This window comes from Rhinatrema bivittatum, chromosome 9, assembly GCF_901001135.1.
Source record: "Rhinatrema bivittatum chromosome 9, aRhiBiv1.1, whole genome shotgun sequence".
Lineage (NCBI taxonomy): Eukaryota > Metazoa > Chordata > Amphibia > Gymnophiona > Rhinatrematidae > Rhinatrema > Rhinatrema bivittatum.
Genome location: NC_042623.1, coordinates 197,737,872 through 197,761,353, shown reverse-complemented (window position 1 = coordinate 197,761,353; position 23,482 = coordinate 197,737,872). Strand labels below are relative to the sequence as shown.

The following is a 23,482-nucleotide window of genomic DNA, read 5'->3' as shown; positions in this document are numbered from 1 at the left end:
CTCTGGTAATTTATGACTCCAAAACCCTAGTGGGTCTCTTTGTCAGCCTTGTTTTTGCCATAAACTGCAATTTGCATATTGCTGATTTACAGATACATGTAATTCTACCTCTCCTTCTTGTACTGGCCACAAATCTAAAGCTGTTTGGATAGCCTGTTTAGCAGTTGCAAATGCCTTTATTTGGTCCTCACCCCATTCAAATTCATACTTTTAACATGTTACTTTGTATAGGGGAGCTAATATTTGACCTAAATGTAGAAAAAAGCTGAAAGGTGCAGCTGCAAAGGTTAAACGTGTTCAACGGGCATGGATATTGTTTAAAAATACAATCCTAGATGCACAGTCCATATATATTCCATGCATTAAGAAAGGTGGAAGGAAGGAAAAATGATTACTGGCACGGTTAAAAGGTAAGAGGCTATTTTAGCCAAAAAAACCATCCTTCAAAAATTGGAAGAAGGATCCATCTGGGATCTGTACTTGGACCGGAGCTTTTCAATATATATATAAACGATCTGGAAAGGAATACGACGAGTGAGGTTATCAAATTTGCGGATGATACAAAATTATTCAGAGTAGTTAAATCACAAGCGGATTGTGATACATTACAAGAGGACCTTGCAAGACTGGAAGATTGGGCATCCAAATGGCAGATGAAATTTAATGAGGACAAGTGCAAGGTGTTGCATATAGGGAAAAATAACCCTTGCTGTAGTTACACGATGTTAGGTTCCATATTAGGAGCTACCACCCAGGAAAAAGATCTAGGCATCATAGTGGATAATACTCTAAAATCGTCGGCTCAGTGTGCTGCAGCAGTCAAAAAAGCAAACAGAATGTTAGGAATTATTAGGAAGGGAATGGTTAATAAAACAGAAAATGTCATAATGCCTCTGTATCGCTCCATGCTGATACCACACCTTGAATACTGTGTACAATTCTGGTCACCGCATCTCAAAAATGATAGAGTTGCAATGGAGAAGGTACAGAAAAGGGCAAACAAAATAATAAAGGGGATGGAGCAGCTCCCCTATGAGGAAAGGCTGAAGAGGTTAGGACTGTTCAGCTTGGAGAAGAGACGGCTGAGGGGGGATATGATAGAGGCCTTTAAGATCATTAGAGTTCTTGAACGAGTAGATGTGAATCGGTTATTTACACTTTTGGATAACAGAAGGACTAGGGGCATTCTATGAAGTTAGCAAGTAGCACATTTAAGACTAATTGGAGAAAATTCTTTTTCACTCCACGCATAATTAAGCTCTGGAATTTGTTGCCAGAGGATGTGGTTAGTGCAGTTAGTGTAGCTGGGTTCAAAAAAGGTTTGGATAGGTTCTTGGAGGAAAAGTCCATTAACTGCTATTAATCAAGTTTACTTAGGTAATAGCCACTGCTATTAATTGCATCACTAGCATGGGATCTTCTTAATATTTGGGTAATTGCCAGGTTCTTGTGGCCTGGTTTGGCCTCTGTTGGAAACAGGATGCTGGGCTTGATGGACCCTTGGTCTGACCCAGCATGGCAATTTCTTATGTTCTTATGTAATATGTTGTCTCCAAAACCCAAATAGACCAATAAACTGTTGGGCTTCCTTCTTAATCTTTGGAAATGCAAATTCCAAGATTTTTTTGTCTGGCTTTAGAGAGGATTTTTCTATGCCCATTACTCCATTGTACTCCAAAAGACTTTACTGTTTGGGCGGGTCCTTGTATTTTGGCTGAGTTAATTTCCCATTCCTTACTTTTCATATGTTCTAGCAATCCGTCTAAACACCTTTGTGCCTCATCCTCATTTAGAATCTTGAATTAAAATATTGTCAATATAATGAACTAGTGGTACTGGCTCAGGGATTTGAAATTCATCCAAGTGTTCTGCCACTGTTCTGTGGCAGATGGTCGGGCTAGGACTAAAAGTCGAATAAAAGCATACTATCGACCCTGCCATGTGAAAGCGAATTGATCACAATTTTGTTCTTTAATAGGGATAGTGAAAAATGCATTCACTGTGTACCACCTTCCGGGGTGTGTTTGTACCTTCTCAATCAAAGTTATGGTATCAGGAACTGCAGCAGTCAATGCGGGAGTAACTTTATTTAATTCTCAGTAGTCCACTGTCATTTTCTAATGAGAGCCAATCTTACTTTTATTATACAAAAATCCAAAACATCAATATTCATTAAATACCCCACATTACACTCATACTTCCCATTCACACCTCATACATACACCCACCCCCATCTCCACTTTATGGTGATATTTATATACTAACACATATAGATGAAAAATACAGATTGAACAATCAATGTAAATGGAGGTACAAAAAATATTTTTGTGAACCAATGCAAATGAAGGCACGAAAATATTTTTTATATGTGCAAGCTCAGAGAATGCACTATACCTCACAATGCTATAAATCACACATGTAATTGCCCCATAAAGGCCACAGACCCCTTACATTATCATACATGAAAATCATACTTGAAAATCATACATGAAAATCATACTTGAAAATCAGTTTTCCTGTATAAAGTTGTCACCTACTGTTGAAGTTGATTGTTTACATTACTATTAACTGTTTTATGTAAAACCTGTTGCTATTTATTGTTCACTTACTGTATAACCGGTTACTTGTAAAGCCTTGTGCTAAGTTATTGTTTACTGTAAACCGAGGTGATGTAGACCTTTACGTACTGCGGTATATAAAAATCTCCAAATAAATAAATAAATAAATACATAACATCATGTGTGATATCCTTTTCTACTTATTTCAAAGCATACAGGAGCTTACATCAATCTGTCCGTTGTTATAGCTATAATCTTGGCATGAACCCTAGTTAGATATATCCACTTTCAACTAATACCATCACTGCTACCATTCCTTTTTATCTTTACTATTTTCAAAATTACTAATTCAAGGGATACACTATGATACACAATGCTATGAATCACACATACAATTACCCCATGAAGGCCACAACCACTTATGAAGATATGGATGACACTATGTATGATATCCCTTTTTTCTAAAACTGCTTTCAAAGCATACAATGGCTTGCATCCATATATCCGTTGTTACAGGTAAAATCTTAGCATGAACTCTGGCTTGATGTATCCACTATTCAATGTACCATCACAGCCACCATGGCTTTAATCTTTATTGTTTTTTCTTCAGAATTTGCTTGTCGGTATGATCACGGGTGTCACTTCTCTCTTTTCCCTTTCTGTTAGATAATTCCACCGCTACTGGTTAGGTACTTTGATATCCCTTCAAGGGACCCTTATTTTACCACACTATGGCTTCATCAGGGGGAATCGACTAGACAAAAGACCCACAAAATCACATAATAAATCATTATAGAGCACCAAAACCAACCACAAAAATTGTCCATAGACCATGATATACCACTGACCTGGCGCCCTTCTACACGACTCATCTGAAAACGCTATACACGCCGACATCTACTAACAATCGGGACTCCATCTGAAATCTCATACGAGAGGTTCATACCCTTCTTCCTAATATCCCATGACCAAAAGAACCCCAAACCACCACAATGCCGCAATTACAAATCTACTCACCAATCCTCAAAATTTCACAAGAACTTCCGGTGTATCCCGTTTCAAAAAATCTTTTGAACCACTCACGGCCCCGAGACACGTCTGTTTTTTGGATTGATACACTTTCCATAAGGGCGCGCCACTCCTTAAAACATGGCGTGCCAATTAACCAGCCCCTATTCTGCTAACGTCATGATGTGCCCCATATGCCCACACAACCAATCACTGAGAGGCAACACTAAGAGTTATCAAGACAAACCTAACTTTATTCCACAGGACGCATGGCCACTAGATACAAAATGTCTTTGCACTTCATCTCACGAAATAACAATAACCAAAACACCCCCCCCCCCTGAAAACACACCATATCACCATTCATTTATATCGCCAACCTCATCATAAACTCACACAACCAATCACTAAGGCCAGAAAGTCATTCACTCAACTCGACCATACATACCCCTATAAATAAAACAAAACATATTCTCAGAACATCTCCCCCCACCAAATGACTCATTCAAGCCCCCATGCTCAAATACTTATCCAAAATAATATATCTTAACAAACCCCACTAAAATGACTTTCAACACCCAACCACATACGCGCCCATAACCAACATTATGTAGCCTGACAGCTCCCACTCAAAAACATTTTCAAAACCCAACAAACATCTGCACCATATACAAACCCACATATTGAATATCTCACTCAATCCGTTTACTCATAAAAGAATACCTCCTTGAACTCACACTCCACCACCATACGCCTACCAATGTCAATCAAAATGTAAACAGTCATCAATAACTGTCAATATACATATAACCATGTGTATCAAAACCTAATACCACTGTAGCAGGCAATTCCACTCTAAGTACTGAATCCATATATGTGCCAAAAAATATCTGTTAAATGAACGCTGACCACTCTACCTCCCCATTTAAACCTATAGGAGATAATGTCTGCCATTCAAAGATATACTTCTGCTCCCACTGTCATAGCAGACAGGAAATATCACCTCCAAAAGTAAACAAGCCCTGTTTAACCACAAAGAACTTAATGTCATCTATAGAATGCTGGATTTGCAGCCAGTGGACACCAAGGGGGCGTTCTCTTTATTCATTTGAATGCAACTTTTATGTTCAATTATACGTTGCCGCACAGCTCGTGTGGTCTATCCCACATATATCTTTGAACACGGACACACAATCACATAAACCACTCATGACAAAGAACATGAAAAGGACCCGGGCAAAATGTACGGATATTTCAACCTTGCATGAATGAATTGGCATATAGGCAACACATTAGAACACACTGAGCAATGTCCACAAGATGATTGACCATTCCAAGCAGAGTGGGGTAACTACACAAACCTATGTTTCACCAACCTATTGCTTAAGTTCCTCCCCCTCTTAACCGGAAAGATAGGATTTTCCTTAAACGCTGGTAAAGTCTTCAATAGAGGCCAATGTCTTAAGATGATATGTTTCACTTGTAACATTCTACTCGAAAAAGGTAAAGAACAAATCACCCTAGAAATTGGTTCCTTGGTATCTTTAATAAGAAGATTATCACAGTTCACGTATAGTCCCTGCTTAAACGCCCATCTGACATTACCTTGTGAGTATCCACGATCTATAAATCTCTCAGATAATTCCTTAGCACACTGCCTATATACATCAAGAGATAAACACAGCCGTCTGTATCTGAGAAATTGTCCGAACGGAATATTCTCTTTAAGTCTTCGGGGATGGAAGCTTTGGAAATGTAACAAGGTGTTATGATCAATAGGTTTCCTATGAACACAAGTATCAAACTGTTGGCTCACTTTTTGCACAAACATATCCAAAAAACAATCCGTGACAAATTCATTTGAAAAGAAAACTCTAAATGAGCATCACTCTGATTGATAAAGTGAGTGAATTCCAACAGAGTCTCCAAAGTGTCATCCCATAAGAAAAACAGGTCATCAATTTACCGCCTCCAAAAGCTGACTGCCTGAAAAAAATCGAGAAGCATAAATGTGTTTAGCCTCAAACCGAGCTACATACAGGCCCGCCACCGATGGAGCTAATGGTGAGCCCATAGGAATATCTTGTATCTGGTTATAATATACAAAATCAAAAACAAAATAACTCTTTGTAATCACCAGTTCCGCCAATTGCATGAACACCTTATACCGATTTTCCAGTATCTCCAAACGCTTCAAAGCATCAGCTATATAATAACTAGGGATGTGAATTGGGTGATCGATCGTCTTAACGATCGATTTTGGCTGGGGGGGAGGGAAATCTGATCGTCATGGTTTTTGTTTTTTTTAAATCGTAAAAAATCGTAAATCGGGGGAGGGCGGGAAAACCGGCACCCTAAAACCCACCCCGACCCTTTAAAATAAATCCCCCACCCTCCTGAAGCCCCCCAAAATGTTTTAAATTACCTGGGGTCCAGTGGGGGGTCCCAGTGCGATCTCCCGCTCTCGGGCCTCGGCTGTGTTAAAAGAAATGGCGCTGGTGGCCCTTTGCCCTTACCATATGACAGGGCAAAGGTAGCGCCGGCGCCATTTTGGTTCCTGTCACCCGACGTCACGAGTGCAGGAGATCGCTCCCGGACCCCCGCTGGACCCCCAGGGACTTTTGGCCAGCTTGGGGGGGCCTCCTGACCCCCACAAGACTTGCCAAAAGTCCAGCGGGGGTCCGGGAGCGACCTCCTGCACGCGGGCCGTATTGCCAATATTCAAAATGGCGCCGGCGCTACTTTTGCCCTCACTATGTCGACATAGTGAGGGCAAAAGTAGCGCCGGGTCGGGGTGGGTTTTAGGGTGCCGGTTTTCCCGCCCTCCCCCTCCCCCGATTTATGATTTTTTGACGATAAATCGGAGGAATTGTTATTGTATCGCAGCTCTAACGATTTTTGACGATTTAAAATATATCTGACGATTGTTTTAAATCGTCAAAAAACGATTCACATCCCTAATAATAACCACCGCTTGGTCCTGCAGAATACTGGTGTACAATGTAGTAATGTCAGCTGTGACTAATAATTTCACCCGAGACACTTCCTGAACTGTCTGCAAAGATACAATGAAATCAGTAGAATCCCTAACATAAGCAGGAGACATCACCACAAGTGGTTAGAGCATCTTATCAATAAATTTCTCAATCGGTTCAAAGACAGAACCAATGCCAGCCACTATGGGTCGCCCAGGGGGAGCCACTAAGGACTTATGAATCTTCAGGACCTTGTAGAAATATGGCACCACTGGATGCTCTTGATATAAATATCTAAACTCCTTACGGGTAATGACATGCGACTCCAAAACATGATACAAAATATCTTTGACAGTGTGTTGAATGTCAATAGTCAGATCATGATCCATCACCATGTAAGTGTGAGCATCATTCAACTGTCTCATAATCTCCTGAACATATTGTGACCTGTCTAAAACTACCAAGGCACCCCCTTTATCTGCTGGGCAGATTACAATGCTGGAGTCCTCCCTCAGCTGTTTTATAGCTCTAAACTTATCCTTAGATAAATTAAACCAATTTTTCTCCCAGGATTCCTCTAAAGTTTGCAAATCCTGTAACACCAGAGATTCGAAGGCAATTATTAAAGGGTGGGGGGGTGGCATCCAAGCTGAAGGTTTATATAACGCCAATCCCCCTTGATAATACAGGAACCAAAATAATCCCTCAATTTAAGTAATTCTTTCCGCAAATTAAACGGATCATGTCTCTCGGTGGGAACAAATGGTAACCCTTTATTCAAAATAGACAACATAGAACAAGATAATGTCTTGGATGATAAATTAAAAACAGCTTGATGACCCACACCGGTATCATTGACATAATTACTCAATGCTGTTTGTACCTGTTGTAATATCCCCTTTGAAAAGGCCTTTGTTCCTGATTTCCCTGAGTTTGTCTGTTTTGGGATCTCAAAAAAGGAATGCAATTGCCCCCCATTTCATTAGAATGAGGGAATGCTCCCCCCTCATTAGGAACATTAAATGTCACTTTCTTCGGAGGCACACCCACCCCCTCCAATGATTTATCATCATCGGAGGACTCCCCAGAAGAAGAAAAATCCCCTCTATTTTTAATGTTCCCTCTTTTGCCCTTCTGCATCCATGAGTAAATTGTATGTGTGATTCATAGCATTGTGTATCATAGTGTATCCCATGAATTAGTAATTTTGAAAATAGTAAAGATAAAAAGGGATAGTAGCAGTGTTCGTGGATGGAAAGTAGTCATTTTGCAATGAAAAGATGATGCGATGCACGCTCCTGTGAGAGTAGATTTTGGGAAGTAGGTTTTTGCAAAATGATGAAAATAGAGGTGAGTGAAAGGTTATTTTGAATTATATGTGGGTTATATGTGACCAGGTTAGCTATTTTTTAGCGATTTAATATATTAGATTTATGAATAATGAAATAATTGAATAAGCTATTGTTGCGCGCCCCGTCCATGCCCGGCCTGTGCACGGGCCTGTTCATCTCACTAGCTACTCTGCAGGTCATGGGTCAGCCTCCCCAGCGGCAGCTGCGAGCTCCTCCAGGCCTCGGTGTCCTGCGGTGGCAGTTGCCAGACCTTCCATTGCGCACGGGGCCTCACGCCGGAGTTCGGCGTCCTCAGTGGCGTTGGCCACTTCCCCTACATGCGCGCGGACCGCATGGCCTCGTGTAGGGCCAGAGGCGGGTCCTAGCTCCATGGCACGCATTGATTGAATGTACGATATAAGGAAGTCTCTGCCTGCACTTCCTTGCCTTGGCAATCGGGTTGGCACTGTACGTGTACTAGTTTGCTTCCGCGTTCCAGTCTTGTTCCAGTGTCCTACTGTTCCAGCCTTGTCCAGCGTCCTTCTGTTCCAGCATCCTTCTGTTCCAGCGTCTGTCCGTCCTGTCTCCCCAGGTAGTACCCTGGACTGTCTCTCTGGTACTGGCCTCGGCCTGCTCCTTGACCATTCTGTTCGCTGCCTGGATCCTGACCTCTGCCTGCCTTGTGACCTTGTCTAACCTCTGGAACCTGACCCCTGCTTTGTTGACTACTCCTTGGACTGATCCTCAAATTCTGACCCCGGCTGCTATTGACCATGTCTCCTGATTCTGGCTTTGTCCCTTGCCTTGTCATCGCCTATGCTGTACTGGCCTTCCTTGCTTCTCCAGACCTGCAGCCTAGTGACTGACCTCACTCCCTTGCTGCTCGTGGGCACGCCTCTCTACTACCTCTCCGGGAGATCCTGTGAGGCCCACCTAAGTCCAAGCGGCCCGGGTCCCTACAGGCTCCACCCGGGGGAACCGCGGGCTTCCAGTGGTGAAGCTCATCCTAGCCTCTGTCTCCTCCTGTGCTCCGCCCCCTGGGGGCAGGTGCTTCCTGGTCCCTACCAGGGAGCCATTCTCCACTGCTCCAGGACAAGGGTCCACCTCCAAGTGCAACAGCTGGGTTAGCTATGTTTTTGAATTGTTAAATATATTTATGAAGTTTGGGACAAGGTTGTGAGGAATGTTTAGTGGATATCTGTATAAATATTCTATTGAATATTGGAATTGATCTTGAGACAATTATATTCAGGGGCGGATTGACCTATTGGGGGATCAGGCATCCCCCAGTGGGCTGGTTGCTCTAGTTTCGTGGTCTGCCGAGCACAGCGTGACAGAGCCGCGCTCGGCAGACCACGTGGTATCTCCTGGGCCGGCCTGGGCGGCGAATCCCCGGGCCGGTCGTCATCGGGAATCCGCCCCTGATTATATTATAAGTCTTTTTGACTGAAGTAAGTTTTTTTGATTGAAGTAGGTATTGAAGTGAATAGATGCGTAGTCTAACAAGGCTCCTAAGTGAAAATGTGGTGACCTTCCATACGATGATAACCAATCCCCTTGTTGAAACCATTGGTGAAACAAGGGTCCCTTCTCGTGAATATTGAGAATGGAGAAGATTGAAAGGATTATACTAGTTTAATAGAAGATTGGAAGGTCTTTTCATCACCTGTTTTTTGAAGAAAGTATTGTATGTTTAATATAGTATATTATGGGACTATGATATAATTTATTCACATGTTGGTTAAAATTGCAATTTTGGAAATTTTGTAATGAAATTTTGAAGTTTTGTAATGATATTTGTATGTATGAATGAGTGGATGTGTAATATTCTGATGTGATATATGTAATGTATGTTTTTATAGTTTTGATATAATAAAATTGGAAATATCTACACAGGAATATGTTATATTGTCTATGAAATGTAATACCTGTTTGACCCTTATATGTGTATATTATACTTGACCAATATTCTAGACTTAACCAGTGTTTTCTTTCTTTTTATAAATGGACCATGAAATCAAATGTCCACGAACCTCGGTCTTAAGACATTCTTAGAGTGTAACCTCTGAAGTGGTGCCATCATCATTAAGAGCAAGATATTCCTTAATTATGCTCGTTAATTTTTCACAACATTCTTTATCTTGCAATAAAGCATTAATACGCCAAAACTGTCTCCCTGCATCATTTTGTTGTAAATCTATAATCACAAAGGATAGGTGCATGATCTGACCAAGTAATGGGCCCTATGGAAGCTGAAGAAGCACTAGGCACTAGGGTCTTATCTATTAAGAACATATATAATCTAGAATAGAAATTATGTGGTCTAGAATAAAAAGTATAATCTTTTTCAGTAGCATGAACATATATCCATCATTCCTATCCTAGTGATCATATTCTTCAAACTGGAACAATATTTAGGAGATGTTGTACTCTGACCCAATGAGTTACTGAAGTAAGGATTCAAGATGATATTGAAATCTCCACCAGATATAACCTGTCCTCCCATAGTGACCAAAAGCATGTCAGATAAAGATTGAAAAAACTGACAATGATCTGAATCCAGGCCATATATATTCACAAAAGTATAAATTCCAGAAAAAGTGCTCATTTGCAATACTATATATCCCCCATCTGTATTCCTGTGTAAAATCTTGAACTTTGCACAAATATTTTTGGAGATCAAAATGCCTACTCCTTCATATTTATTTTTTACAGAATTAGAGGCCAAAAGATCTTAAGGAAATTTTTTGTTATAAGTTAGTAACCTCTCATCTCTTTTTGCAAATGAGTTTCTTGAATGAACAATATATTAGCCTTCAAATGGTTTGCCTCTTTAAACAATAGATGAATGGGCAAAACCCCATATATCAAACCATAAATACCAAGCCACCAAGGCATAAACTTCCACACATAAAAAAACAACAAATAAAATGGGAAGGGATGAGAAAAACTGTACTCTTTGTAAAATAATCCACAGGCTCTTGCCCGCAATGGGCTTCAACAAGTATCATATATTAGAGTGTTTGTTTGTTCCCCTGAAAAAGGCATGAATGCCGAAACATTGTCAATGTTGGGATGATTGTGGGGTTTATATTGGAGCACTTTGATGTATTTCTGTAAAGTAGAAAGATAAGTATTAAGAGAAAAACTTTGCTATTATATATATTTTTTAGGCTTTAAAGTTAATTAATAAAGATTTTTTTGAGAGTAAGTGTTATGCTGATGGATGAGAGTGTGGACCCCTTGCCCGAGGTGAGGTTGGCACAACCTGAGAGGGCAAACCCCCACAGGTCCCCACTGTCGGAAGGTGAGGACGGGCTGGTGCAGGGGGCCGGCTAGAGCTTCGCCAATACCAACCCCATTCCCCGCAGGTTGAGCCCATGGGTTCGGGGGCCGGCTGGTCTTAGGTGGGCCCCTGTGAAGAGAGTGGTAAGCGTCAGCGGAGTCGTCCAAGATCAGAATCCCATCCCAGTCCGAAGTCAGAAGCCAGAGATTCGGCAATAGCCAGTCCAGAGTCAGAAGCCAAAGAGTTGCCGATAGCCAGTCCAGAGTCAGAAGCCAGAGAGTCGCCGATATCCAGTCCAGAGTCAGAAGCCAGAGGGTCACCGAAAGCCAGTCCGATGTCGAAGCCAGGAAATCCGTCCGAAGGAGACCAAGGATGGGAGCTGGAGCAGGAAGAGGGCGCGGAAGGCAGGAACAGGACTCTGGAGGCAAGAACGGACTCAGGAATCAGGAACAGGAACAGGACTCAAGATACCACCGAAGCAGAAGGACTTCACCGAAGCGAAGCAGACTCGTTGCCAAGTCAAGGACCCGGAAGAGGAGGCTCCCTGAAGTAGTCCCCAGCTCCTGACGTCATCCAGGGGGCTGAACAGATCTGATCGGTGCTGGCCCTTTAAAAATACCCAGGAGGCGCGGCTACACACCTAGGAAAGGCCCTGTCCAAAACAGGCTGCCTGTGGCCCGAGGCCACGAAGAGAGGACCGGAATTCGTCCCTCCTACCGCGGAGTGCGGCATGGATTCGGTGACAAGAGTGGAGGAGGCCAGGTGCACGCGGCGGGAGAATTTTCCCGCCACCGCGCAGATCCCGATGGTGGTCCCGGCACCCGAGGAGGAGGTGAGGGGGGCCTGCCGCGGCCGCCCATGGGCGGATCATCTAACAGTAAGGGTGAAAATGGGAATAAGTAAGTGAAGTGAATTTAGTGCTCTAATATATGATACTGATTGAATCCCATTGTGGGCAAGAGCCTCCTCTTCAGTAAATACAGAAGCAAAGAATTTATTTAGTCTTTCAGTGATGGCCTTATCTTCCTTAAATGCCCCTTTAACCCCTCTATCATCTAATGGTCTAACTGACTTCCTCGCAGGCTTTCTGCTTCAAATATATTTTTTAAAGTTTTTATTATATGTTTTTGCCTCTATGGCCAACTTCTTTTCAAATTCTCTCTTAGCCTGTCTTATCAATGTCTTACATTTAACTTGCCAATGCTTATGCTTTATCTTATTTTCTTCTTCCAATTTTTGAATGAAGATATTTTGGCTAAAATAGCCTCTTTCATCTCACTTTTTAACCATGCCAGCAATTGTCTGGCTTTCCTTCCACCTTTCTTAATGCATGGAATACATCTGGACTGCACTTCTAAGATGGTATTTTTAAACAATGTCCATGCCTGGTGTACACTCTAAGCCTTTTTAGCTGCACCTTTCAGTTTTGTTTTTTTTTTAACTATTTTTCTCATATTATCAAAGTTTCCCTTTTGAAAGTTTAGTGCTAGTGCCATGGATTTACTTACTGTCCCCTGCCAGTCAATAATACAAATTTGATCATATTATGATCACTATTGCCAAGCATAGGTAACACCAATAGAACTGTTGAATCGGGATGTGGGAATATGCAACCTTGAGATCCAGTGAGCACATCCAATCATTGGGTTGGAGGAATGGCAGAACTGATTTGAGGGCGGTTATTTTGAACTTCTCCTTCCGAAGAAACGTTGAGAGAACGAAGGTCCAGGATCGGACACAGGCTCCCTGATTTCTTTGGGATGAGGAAGTATTGGGAGTAGAATTCCTTGTGGCTCTGTGAGTGGGGTAGAATGGAGCAGTGACCCCACTTCCTGTTAAAACAGTGTAGTTTTTGATTGGTCCCAAAATGGAACTACAGTGTGCAGGATAAATGTAATTCGTTTGAAATTCAACTTGTAGCCATCCTGAATGATGCTCAAAACCCAACGATCGAATATGATGGCCTCCCAGGAGTGGTGGAACTGAGCTACCCTGCCCCCCTCCCCCCCGCCCCCTTCTGAGTGGTAGCTGTGGCCCAGGCCCCTTCAAAAATTCTGCTATGGTTTTTGGGTAGGTCCTGCTGTTACTTCTGAGATGGTTGTCCTCTCAGGCAACCTCTGGTCTGATTTTGTGGCCCCTGCTCTCTGGGCAGCTGGTAAGTTTGGTAGAGTTGCAACCTGAAGGAGGGATTATATCGGTAGGGGTGCCTTGGATAATAGGGCTTCTTATAGTGCCCATAATAGTGCCTTGAGGAGCTCTGTTGCTCTGGTATAGAAGTGAGGGAGAGAACTGCCACATTTTCATCCTTAATTTAGGAGACAGTTTCCCTAAGTTTGTCCCCAAACAGGTTGTCTGCTTTGCATGGTAAGTCCTCCAGCTTACCATGGACATCTTCCCTAATGGCACTCGAATGGAGCCAGGCTATTCTTCTAGCTGCTGTCGAAGCTGTGGATGTGCTAGCAGATGTTTCAAAGGCCTCATATATGGTTCTTAATAAGTACCGCAGACCTTTCTCTAAGTCTGCCAAGGGTTGTGGGGGTGGGGAAGGTTGATCACCTGCACCTTCTGAGATAGATGTCTTTAAGGTTTGCATGCATTTGTATAAATACTGCGTGACATAAAACTGATGCTTCTGAATCCTGGCATTCAACATCACCCCTTGGAAACCTTTCTGCTGAACTCATCCAGGATCTTATTATCCTTTCCAGGAGATATATTTGAATGGAACTGAGATTTCTTGGTCTTATGCATTGCTGATTCTACCACTTCTGTAGTATGGGGGAGATGCATTATTCCATAGTGATTAGATTTGTGCATCCGGAACTATGTCTGTCTTCCGGGAAACTGCTTGCCTTGTGAAATGGGGACTCCCAGGTCTCATCCATGACTGCACCTAATACCGGATGGGATGGCAAAGCCAGCGGCTCCGCAGGGAAATAAAAGATTTTAAGAATTCCCAATGTTTCTAACCTTGGATCAGGAAGCTTTTTGGTTTCTATTTTCAAAGCCGACCCCACCTTGTCTATTTGGAATAGGTCAAATCTTCTGGAGGTGATGACGGCTCCAGAGAACCCTCAGGGGGGTAAGATGGAATATCAGTAGAGGTTCCTGGAGAAGTCGATGGAGAAAAAACATCGACATCTGGCTCTGGGGAAGAACTTAGTTCTCAGCCGGTGTTCTCATCCAGGGGGCTAGTGGATTCTTGCTCCAAGGAAGAATGAGGATTCAGGGGTGAGAGTTCCTCCTCCGCTGGTAGACTAGGGTGCAGAGGATGGCTCTGCTGAGTGTTGAGTGAGGAGAAGAATGCTTTAAGTATGTGCGATATTTGGTTCATGGTCTATGAAGCCGCCCCCCATGTGTCTGGATACTTCTCCCTCTGCGGAGTGGAAGCTGGTTCAGCATGTGACTGTGTCTTGGAGGAAGATCTCCTGTGTTCCATATGAAGCATAGGCAGAATCACCTGCAGTATGCAGGAGTCTGGTCCACTATGGTGCTCAACTGGTGGCAAGTTCTGGGGGGGGGGGGGGCTACTTTGTGCCTCTTAGCAACTGGTTCCTGCAACTGAGGAGATTGTCTCTTCCGATGAGACAGTGTTGACAGATCAGAATAAACTCTGAGGGAAGATGCTGATGAGCTCTCTAAGAGAAACTCTGATTGAGAAGACCAGACTTTCTCGTCATCCAAGAGATGAATTCCCATGAGCTCCTTGGGCGTAAACACTATCTGAGGTTCTGTGTAAGGTTTGGAGGAATGGGTTTCCCTTAACAGTAATGGTGGAGACTTGTCTGTACTTTTCCTTGTGCTATGAGTTGTCTATAGGGTTGAGTCGGCTTCAATGACTGCTTCAGTCTTAACTCAAGCACTGACTTTGAGTCATATGTCAATTTCGACTCATGCGTCAATCTCGGCACGTGTCGGCTTCAGCTTGTGTGTCGACTTCATTTGCTTCATTTCCTTCAACGCTTTCTTCATGGGTCGTTCAGATGGAGGTGCACCGTGAATCCTGTGAGATGCCACCGACTTTCCTTTACATTCAGTGTGCGTCGAGGGCTGCAGGCTGGACTTAGACGGCCCTTCAGACTACATGCACGGCGCTGCTTGGCCTCTGCCTCCTGTCTGTACTGGCTAGGGCTCTCTGGGAGTTGTTCCCAACTGGCCGGGCCTGACCAAGGTGTCAATGGGTCCCACTGATGCGGCTCTTTTTCCCAGGGGGGCCCTGAGCACCTTGCGCCCAGGTGATGATTGGGCCAACTCCAGGCCTCTGGGAATGATGTCGCCTCATCTTGCCAGAGAGTCTCTCAATTTTGGCTGCCCTCTGCCTCCTGGCTCTCGGGGGTATCTGTCGACAGTCCTGGCAAAATTCCTGCTGGTGATCCAGGCTGAGGCAGAGATAGCAGTAGTTATGTTCATCTGTTAAGGACATAATCTTACTCCATTGGCAGTACTTGAACCTTGATGTTTTTGGTGCCATTTTAGCACTTAAAAAAGTGTTGTTTTTGGGGTCACTGTAAATGACAAGAAGATGAAGAGAAGAAAGAAAGTCAACTGTGCTACCATCCACCACGTGGAAAGAAAAAAACTAGAGAAGATGGATTTGCGTGGGAAACCACCATGCATGAGCATAGAGCAAAGCTCTGTATTCTAAGCTCTGCCCCATGTGGCCAGAGGACGTCACTTAGAAAGCATGGCTAATTCAGCCTGCTTATTGACGGGAAAAAAGTCCATAACTAAACAAAAGATCACTTCATATATCTCTTGCTTCAACATTCCATTGTTATGACCGTTTGTTGCAGATGGCTGCGACCGATTCAACTCATGTCATGTACTGCCCTGTTCTCCTCTCTAGGTCAGCTCGCGGGTGGGGCTAGCCGCTACCGCCGCATACCTTGGGTTCTCAAGGCTCCTCATGGCAGCTGGGATGCCACCACCACCCACGCTGACTTCAGGGCTTCCTAGGACTGCGCGCGCGTGCCACAGGGGCTACCTTTAAAGGCCCAATGAAGGGAACCTCAGGGGTGTCCCGACTGATGACATCACAAGGTTTGGATTCATAAGCACCTCCCTCGCCCCTTGCTAGTTGACTTGGCAATGAGTTCCTTCGCCTGGTGCTTGTTCCTGTCTCCTCAGACCTGTAGTTCCTGTATCGCATCTATCTGCGGCTCTGGACTCTGGCTCGGTACCCACTCCTAGGGGTCCTCCTTGCGCTCCAGCTGGAGACCTTGTCTCCGGGCTTCACCGCTTCTCGGGGTAGCCCCTGCGCCTTTCTGCCTGCTGGCTTCCCTGCTCCTCGGGGTTGTCCCTCAAATTACTTTGCTACTTGGAGATTCAACTTTGCGCTCCCTCGCTCCTCAGGGCAGTGCCTATGTTCTACAACAGTGACTTTACCCTGCACTCTTCGCCCCTCGGGGCAGTGCTTACGTTCTGCAACAATGACTGTACCCTGCGCTTCCCCATTCCTCGGGGCAGTGCCTTCACTCTCTAACCAGAGATTCCACCGTGCGCAGCCCCACTCCTCGGGGCGGCTTACGTCACTACTTCGGAGATTTGACTTGGGCTTCCCCACTCCTCGGGTCAACCTACGTCATCACACCAGAGCCTCATTTGCTGCGCTGTCCCGCCCCTCAGGACAGTCTCCACTGCAATCCTCCAGTAGTTCCTGTCTTGCGCTCCCCGCTCCTCGGGGCCTGCCTAGCGTGCTTCTGTTGGAGGCTCCTGCTCTGGCACCTGCATCCCCATCCTGCCTGAGTACTGTGATTCCCTCCAAACTGTCTCTTACCCCGCTCCGCGGGACATTTCACAGTGCGCACTGTCTACAGCTCCTGCGGTCATGTGGCTGTGACGCAGGACATCTTATCTCTCTACCACTGCCACCATATCTCCTGCTGCAGCTGACCTCGCCTTCCGATGGTGAGGGCCTGTGGGGCTCCTCCCCGCAGGTGGCATCAACCCTCACCTCATAACCCTCACGAATCCTAACATCCATAAATGCAAAAATATTTTGAAAGGTGGAATATCTCATAAAATGCTCTCAATATTGTTTACACTGGAACCCGGAGCTTCAGTTGTAATCATCAAGTTCTGCCTACCATCTTGTATGTCATGTACTTTGAAAAAAAAAACTACTTTTCACTTATTTTATCATGTGAATAGGAAGTCTTCTCGCAACTGAAATGGAAAGCAGTTCAAATCTTCTTGCAGCATGTATACAATTGTAATCTGCAGTTTATTTTATTTTTATTTTATTTAAAAACTTTTCTATACCGTCGTTTAGTAGAGCACCATCACAACGGTTTACAGATAGGCACAAATATGTTTGGTTTGGTTTCTAGATTATCCAAAAGGTGCCAGTATTATACGGTTACATAGTTCAATAATATATTCTAAATGGGGGATGGGTGTGGTTACCAGTTATGATTGTTAGCGCAATCATATGTTTATACTGTCATTCAAATATAATACTTAAATATGAGAAAAAATAATAAAATTATGCAACTCTGCATTTTATACTGGTGACTTTCAGCTGTTTTTGTGTTGTTATTCAGCTACCTCACTGTGAAATGCTTTTTTGAAGAGCCATGTTTTTAAGCCTTTTTTGAAGAGTTTTAAATCTTTCATTAGCCTTAATTCCAGGGGTAATGTGTTCCATAGTAAAGGTCCTGCCAAGGTTAGTGCTCTCTCTCTGACTTGGGTCAACTTTGCTGTTTTGACTGATGGAATGGTTAGTAGAGCTCTATTGGCTGATCTGAGATTTCTTTGTGGGACATGTAATCGTAGTGCGGTGTTTAGCCAGTCAGCCTGTTCGTCATTTATTAGTTTATGCACTGTGCATAGTGTTTTAAATTTATTCTTTGTTCTAACACGTTTCAAACACATTCTAACACGTTTCAAATGAATATTCTTCATCAAAGAACACTGCAAAAGTCAAACGTATGCATAGTCTGGTAGCCCAAGGAAAGCTATTGCCAACCCAGGGAGATCTGCCAGGTATTTGTGAGTCAGATTGGATGCTCTCAATGAACCTTGGTGTAATCCAAAATGCTATTTATATTAATTTAGCACTTACGATACTTTAATTTTCTTCCCTTTCTAATTTCAGGCAAGGCTAAACCTTTTAGCCTGGACAGAGAAAGAAACCTCAGCTGTTACAGTTTACATGTGTTGAGAACGGCCTCGAAAGGCCTCACATTCTGTTGAGTACGGGGGTGTTTAGTGTGCCCATGGGCCTCAGCCCAACCCAGACCTTCCAGGCCAAGCCAAGAGTTGACGGTGGCTCTGCATGGCTGACGGTCATACCCTCTGCCAGGCCGGCAAGCTCCCAAGGCCAACATCCGAGGATGTTGGAAGGTGAATGGTCCTCCGACAATTCCGAGCCCTTTCGGACCTGCTGCGAGCAGCATGGAGCAGCAGGCCTGGCCTTGACACGAAGACAAGAAGACTGATGCAACGGCATCACATGGCACGAAGACTTGGGTTGATGCGACGGCATCACATGGCACGAAGACTTGGGTTGAAGACATGACACCAGGATCGATGCAACGGCATCGCAGACGAGACTTGACACCAAGGCTGATGCGAAGACATCACGGACCAGTGGTCGATGCGACGGCATACTGGACCAGGGTCGATGCAACGACATCAGAAACATGACGCTGAAGTGCAGACACAACAAGCAACTTGGATTCCAGACGAGACGAGAAGCAAGGAAGGCGGACATTGGCACTGTCTCTCAGGGCGCCCTACTCAGGCCACCCGCGGGACTGAGTCGCGGACCACCCTGTCCCACTGCGCACCCTACACAGCCCTTGCAGACTGGTCACGGACCACGAGGAGAACATGACAGCGCAGGAAAGATCCAGGACATGACGGCTCAGGAGCACAGGACAACCATCTACCAGCAGGCTAGTCCACTCAGGCACACATCATCCGAGGGACCCCCGGCCTACCGTACCAGAAGGCTCGAGAGCGAAGACGGGACAGAGGAACGAACATCCAGGAAGGCAGGAACACCAGGACGTAGAAGATCAAGACACCTGGACGAGGACCTCAGGCACGAAGACATGACATGGCATGACGAGAAGACATCACCAGATGAGGAGCTCCACAAGACTAGAAGACCTTACAAAGGCTCTGGCAGGCCGGAGCCTCCAGAGTGAAGACACCACGATGCAAGGCACTGAACAACTGACGGAGCAGCCCTTTATAGGGCTGAAGCAGGAAACAGTCACAAGGTGGGGCCAGGACACTTCCTGTGTCTGGCCCTTTAAATGTTACAAGAAGACGCGGCCGCGCGCCTAGGAGAGAGCAGGAGGGAGCTGTGCAGGACTGTGGCCTGCACCGTCGTCATCGTGGCATACGTCGAAGAAGCAGGGCCTGAGGAGCAGGCCCTGACGTCGGCAGCGGCTCCAGCTGCTGCGGGGAGCCCTGGGGGCGGCTCCAGCCACTGGATGGCACCGGGGCTTGCGGCCTAGCGCCACGAAGATGGAGACCACATCGGGGGCGGTCCCAGCCCCGTGGGAAGGCAGCAAAGGCTGCGGCTCCAGCCGCGGTGAAGAAGAGACTCCAGGGCGGCCTCTGGGCTGCGTGGGCAGGCCGACGGCGGCGTCCTGCTGCGTCGGCGAAGAAGACACAGTGTGGGTAAGTGAGCCTGCTTGCGGGGGAGCCCGCGGGCAGAGTTCATAACAACATGGACAAGATAGTGCACTTTATTTTTCCATTTGATGCTTCCTGCATACTCTGGTCAGCTGCTAAAGCTGGAGGCAGAGTCTTGAGTTCTCAGCAATATTTGCCAGATTGGGGGCCCCTGCAAGTACAAGTCATACTCAGTTAAGGGTTCAAGCTAGTCTTTATTCAGTTATACACTTAAGACATACACAACTAGGTGCTAGCTTATACTTTTCAAGATTTGAACAGAAGGGCACAGATTTCCTTCCTTTAGGGACAATAAAGGGGTTTTAATATTCAAACAACAACAGGTTCTGGTTCACTTACTTCTAAAGTTCAAGACTTCAAAGTTCACAGGCTGGTCCAGAGTCTGATTATCCAGTTCCACAGTAAACCACAGATACAAGGCAAGCAAGGGTTTCTGGTTCATGACTTCATAAATACAAGGTAGGAAAGGATTCCTAAAGTCAAGACTAGATTCTAATAGCTTGACCCTCAAATTACTAGTTAAAATGTATGGCTCCCAGCAATCCTCTTTTTTGAGGCCTCATGGCCAATTAATTTCCTTGTGTTGGGATTTACAGGTCCAGTGATAGGGCTACATTCATGTCCTTCCTCATCCTTAGCTTTCCCTCAGTAGAGCCACCTGGTGGATGAGACAGAGCTCCAACCTCTCATCTCTACTGGGAGATGTTGCGATCCCTCCTGTAGCTGCGCCACAGGAGGCATCTTACCTTCTCTTCTGGAGGCCGCTCCGAAGCCAGGGCCTCGCCTGCGAAATATCCAGGATTTGCTCCAGGGCCTGGGAGGCCTTGCTGTTCTTGAGGCTTGCCTGTGGCTTGCTTGGCTTTGCTTGGACTTCCTGGTTCGGCCACGCTCTTCTCCCTAGGGGTCGGCCCGCAGCACTCCACCGCAGTTATAGGGCCGGTGAGGGGCGGTCCAGGTGAACTCCTCCCAGGGAGTTGCCTGCATACAGCAGTATAAAAGGACCTTCACGGCAGTTCCTGCTTGCCTTCGGATTGGGTTCCACAGTTGCCTGTGTTTTCTGACCGATCCAGGTCCTCAGTGGTCTCGCTTGTCTTGACGGCTCCCTGTCCTGTGTCTCTGCCTGTTTCCTTGATGTTGGTTCCAGATGTTCCTAGATGTCTGTTCCTGATCCAGTTCCTGATGTTCCTACTTGCTTCAGACTGCCAGGAGTGCAGTAACCCGCTTCTTCCCTGTGCTTGCCCCATTCTCAGTGTGGTTCACGACCAGCCTTCCTGGGCTGTGTAGGGCGCGCGGTGGGACAGGGTGGTCCGCGACCAGCCCATTGGGTCCGCCAGTGTCGGTGGGCTGAGTAGGGTGCCCTGAGGGACAGTGCCAATGTCTTCCTTCCCAGCCTTCGTCTGTGATGTCTTTGCTTCAGCCCTCGTCTATGATGTCTCCGCTTCAGTCCTCGTCTATGATGTCTTCGCTGCAGCCTTCGTCTGTGATGTCTTCTGTGTTCCAAGGACTTTGTCTGCCCTCGTCCTCTGTCTGGCCTGCTGCCCAATGCCGTTACCCAGCGGCAGGTCCGAAAGGGCTTGGAACAGTCGGAGGACCGTTCATCAATCAACATTGCGTTGTTGGTTGCCGTGGGCGTGCAGGTCCGGTTGAGGGTCAGATCTTGTTCTCTAGTCCTTGCTTCAGCTATGCCTCGCCTGGTTCTCCATGCTCGCACCAGCTCACCTCCCACGGTGTGGCTTGGGGCTCCTCCCTGGGTCTCGCCGTGGCCCAAGGGCTCACTACACCTGCTTTAGAGGCGACTGCGCTTCTCGCGCTCTCAACAGAATCCGTAGGCCTCCAAGCCCTCGGTTCATCTGCAGCGTGAAGGATGCGCTCGTAACAGGAGAGAGTTCTTTCGCCTTGGCAAAGAAAGGGAGAGAAAAAGGGGGAAGGAAGGAAGGCAGTAGAAAGAAGGAATTAGGAAAGGGGGAAGAAGTGTAGCTAAGAGGCAGAATGGGAAGAGAAAAGAGGGAGGTCAGGAGAGAACAGCAGGATAATAGGGAAAGAGAGAGATCAGCAGAGAAGAAGTATTTAGGAGAGGAGGAGAAAAGAGCGAAAGTACAATAGAGTTGAGAAAAGAGGGGGGAGGGATAAAGCAAAAATAATTTATGAAAGAGAAGAGGAGAGGGAGTAGCAGAAAACAGGAGAGAGGATGGAGGCCTGGAGAAGCCGGATCTTTGCAGCAGAAGAGAAGCCAACTCCTGGAATGGATACTTAATCTTTTTTCAGCTGATGGTAGATGGACTGAGGAGTAGGAGGAGAATGAACTCAAGGAGAGGCTGATGGACTGGATGAGGGGTTAGTAGAAAGGAGTGGTGGACCACGGAGAGGCAGGTAGGGAGGACAATGGACTGGAGGAGAGAGCAATGGATTAATAGAGGGGTGGATGAAAGTGGGGAACAAGGGACCAAAAGAGACCTCAAGGTAGGTGGAAGGAGAGGCAATGGAATAGAGGCTGGGCTGGGTTGAGGGGCTGATGGGCTGGTCCGCCACTACATGTTGTCATTTGAAAGTGGTCCGCTATGGAAAATAATTGTGGACCATTGTTCAGCAGGCTTTGGGTTTAACAGTGCACAGATTCAGAGGAAGAGATGGCTAGTTAACCAACTCTATAGAAGAGCAGCGAGGAGCCAGATCTTACCCATGGCCTCTGCCCTAGCCCCAAAACTATTCTCCTATTGGTGCTGAAGATTTGCAGACGGCATGCATACGCTACCTTTTTTGTGGTATACAATATCTATATTAGCTGTGTTTGGAAAAAAATTGCAACTCATGAGTTTTATACCAAATATAATATTTTTAAGATTGTCTCTTGTTGTTTTAGATGGTAGATTTGTCAATACTTAATATACGGCAGTCAAGCTTCTCTGAGTACGCTGTTCCATGGAAGTGGATCTGGTCATCTGCTTTCTCACACTGCCATACTTGAATGTCCTGGGCAGAGCAGCAGTTTGGAAGGCAGTGGTTTTCCTAGTGCTGGCAGTCACAGAGCACAGGACAAGGATTCTTAGACACCCTTCTCCTCCTTGTGCATGTGTTTCTTGTTCAATAAGGAAATCCATGCAGGAGTCAGGACCACTGCATTCAGAGCCTGTGAGAACCCAGGCTACACATGGAGGAGGCAGAACCATTGCATGAGGAGTCTGTAAGCACCCTCCTCTGCTTTGTGGCTTCTTCTTCCACTAGAGATGTCAGCACAGTAATCATTTACACAGGATGACAAAACATCAGCCCTGACTACAGGTAATAGGAAACGAACAGTCTAGTGGGTCAGTAGAAGGTCTTGTGAGTGAACTGTTTAGTGGACCCTTGGGTCGACCTGTGAGAGACTGGGGAGAGGTGTACTATAGTCTCTGGTGAGTGACAGGTCGGGAGGTGGATACCAGGCAGGAGCTGAACGTGAGCTTCACCCTGGAAGCCGGTACTCCCTTGGGAGGAGCCCGTAGGAGCCCAGCCGCTGGAACTTAGGTGATTCACCCTGGAAGCCGGTACCCCCGGGAGGAGCACGTAGGAGCCCGGCCGCTGGGACTTAGATCACGGAGGCTGGAGCTGGAGCAGGCAGGCAGGGGTCAGGAGACAGGCCGGAACTGAAGCAGGCTAGGATTGAAGCAAACAGGAACTGAAGCAGAACTGGCTACT

The 23,482-nt window shown here is 45.7% G+C and overlaps 1 protein-coding gene across 2 annotated transcripts in view; it reads right to left on the bottom strand.

Annotated features, from left to right (window-relative positions):
* The window catches only part of FBXO36 (F-box protein 36), a 164,413-nt gene that overhangs the window by 130,245 nt on the left and 10,686 nt on the right, over positions 1 to 23,482 (bottom strand). The window lies entirely within an intron of this gene.